Below are 2,953 nucleotides of genomic sequence, written 5' to 3'. Positions count from 1 at the left end.
ACCTAGCGGACAACCAGCTGGAGGGGATGGAAGAATGAGCCAGAGTCCCTGCGGCGGCAACAGAACCTCAACAGGTCTGAGGTCCAAGAACTTGGGCTGCTGAAAATGGAACTGACGTGCTCACGTCCACACCAGGCCTCCGTCCCGCAGGTTACTTTGTTTAGAGACTGGCTGCCGCTCCTTGGTGAGCCATTCAACTAACATGGTGAGTTCCCCAGCCACCTCAAAACACGAGATGAGACCGTTCCAGCTCTGGCCACACATGGCCAGGCAGCTGGCTGCTCCCCTGAAAACATGCTGACTCTCCAGGGCTCTGGCCACCGTGGCAGCCCGTCCCCTGGAGGCCAAGCACACTGCCCTCCTGAGTGCCTGGCTCTTCCTGGCCTCCCGGCCGCCCCACTGTCCTGGCAGGTGGAGCTGGAGCTCTGCTGGGGTTCATCCTGCCAGGAAACCTGCGAAGCACGTCCACAGGTCTTGCAGAGCTGGCTCTTGGGGACGCCCGGCTGTTGTTGGAGCTCGAACTCACCCTTCCCTGTCGCCCTCAAGGAAGTCTCACTGTGGGTCTGGGGCCCAGCACCCAGACCTCACTGCATCTTGGCCCCAACACCAGCCTCTTAAGTCCCTGTTGGGCAGTTTTTAAATTTGAAAGCCCTCGAAACTGGTGCCAGGTCTTCTGAATACAACCGGAACCCACCCTTTAGTCTGCACAAGTCGCAACTGTAACAGAAAGGTCATTCCACGCACCCGCAGCGGGAGTTTTCTGTGCCTCCCCTTACATGCCCTGTGACTTCATTCATATTTTCAGTCCCCCTGAGTCCTCCCTCTGTCCCTCTGGTGCGGGCAGGGGTCAGTCCCCAGGGCCTGGTCTCTCTGTTGAGAATCTTCTCACCTGTGAAGGGACTCGTCTCAGGCCTTCCCCCAGCCTCAACCCTGCATTTCTGAAGTGCCTCCCGGCACTCTGTCGGCAAAAGGCAGATAATAGCCAAACTGTGATTACCCGAAAGGCCGTAAAAACCAAGTTTCTGGCAGCAAGAGAGGTGCAGGAAGCAAGACGGGGCAGCCAAGCCGAGCTCGACACCACGTTCTGTGGAGGCGTGAGGCACCCGGTGTGGCCCCCCACCTCTTCCTCCCACACGCACGGAGGAGGTGCTGGCTCTAGGCCCACGGGAGTTCTGGTAGCTGCCATGAGACTTCTTACCTACTTGCTTAAAATAAACTATTCCCAATATGCCAACCTTTGGAGAACATTAGGTCCTTGGGAACAAATTCCCAGACTGCCTTTATCCCACCGTAACAAGGTGGCATCTTCACTCCTCTGACCTAAGAGTTTCAACCTGTACAACAGGCTTTGCAAATACAGACGCAGGTTAAGGAAAAACTACATTTGAAGTGATGCTTAAAAAACCTTCGGCACAAGTGTGGCCGTGCTCACACTGTTAGTGTGCGGAACCACCACATTTAACCCTAGTCCGGGCTCCAACCCTGCTCATTGATTGACATCCGCTGGGACACAGCCCAGGTGGGGAGAGTGTGCTGGCCGGTCTACCAGCTCCAGGCAGGACTCAGTGGGCCCCCAGGGGCCTGTCTCACCAGGAGAGGCAGACGTTCTCACAGCTGAGGGGACCCCACCCGGTAAGAGAGTCAGAGCCTCTACTGAGCACAGCTGGAGGGGGCACCTGTGGGAAGGTGTTCTAAGGCACCCACACCGCAGCCCCAGAGCCCCGGGCAGCCCTTCTCCTCCCGGGGACGCAGACAGGAGGGGCTGATGCCAGCCAGGGGCACAGCCAGCCCCCTGCCCCCCTTCCTTGCTGGGACAGCTCAGGTGTCCTTGTCCACCCCACCCCCCCTGCCAGGTTTCTCCTTGTCCACTGTCGGTTCAATCAGAGGACATGTCACCTGCTTGCTTTCTTTTAAAAACGGTTACGCTAAAGGTCATCTGGTTTGGATTTTCAGGTGTAATCACCTGTAAAGCGCGGTTCTCTGGTACAAACCCCACCTTCTCCACGACCTCAGTATTTTTATAACATTTCATTTCACTGAGGACCTCGGAGGGATTTACTCCTTCAGGTGAGAGCAGCAGGGCTGGAGGCCAAGGGCCAGGGCAGAGAGGAGGGTGGAGGGACACAGGGGCTGCCCAGGCTCCAGAGCACAAGATGCCGCCTTTGTCTGGACCCCTGGCGCGCAGTGCCCCCTGCCCCAGCCCTTCCCCTCCCCCAGTCCCCCTGCCCTTCCCTGCCCTCCACTAACATCTACCTGACGTCCCCCTTGCCTCCCTTGCCCTCCCCACGGGCCCGCCCCCTGCCCTGCCGTCACTCCCCCCTCACCCGTCCTCCCTCTCTCTGTGCCCGCTCCCCTAACCCTTCCTCCCCCCAACCCCCTCTACCCTGACCTGGGCCTTCCCCTACCTCCCGCCTCCCGGAGCCCGCCCCTCCCCGTGACCCCTGCCCTCCTCTGGCCCTCCCCCTTCCCACTGACCCACCCCTCCCCCACCCCTCCCCCCGGAGCCTGCCCCTCTCCTCCCAGAGCCTGCCCCTCTCCGTGCACCCAGTCCCCCCGACCTCCTTCCCACTGACCCACCCCTCCCCCCCCCCTCCCTCCAGGCCCGCCCCCTCCCCGGGTCCGCGCAGTGCTCCCCACCCACCTCGGGCTTCCGACCTCTCTAGGCCGCTCCTCTCTACTCCCCGCCGATCGATGGCTCTCCGCACCAATAGGATGCGCCCCAGCCTCGGGCCCCTTCTCTCGGGGAGCTGTTTGCGCACGCGCCGCAGGCCGATGTGGGCGGTGGAGCGCCGGAGGCTCCGAGGGCGGGGCGGCTGCCGGAGCGCGTGGCCATGCGGGCCCGGGGGGACCCCGCGGCCGCCGCCGCCGCCGCTGCGCCCCACGTGGTAGGTGGCCGGGCCGCGGGGGCCGCTTCCGCCCGCCTCTCCCCTCCTCTCCTCCGCCCCCTCCCCTT

This window comes from Enhydra lutris, unplaced genomic scaffold (assembly GCF_002288905.1).
Source record: "Enhydra lutris kenyoni isolate GAN:26980312 unplaced genomic scaffold, ASM228890v2 scaffoldscaffold75, whole genome shotgun sequence".
Lineage (NCBI taxonomy): Eukaryota > Metazoa > Chordata > Mammalia > Carnivora > Mustelidae > Enhydra > Enhydra lutris.
This window is presented reverse-complemented; position numbering follows the sequence as displayed.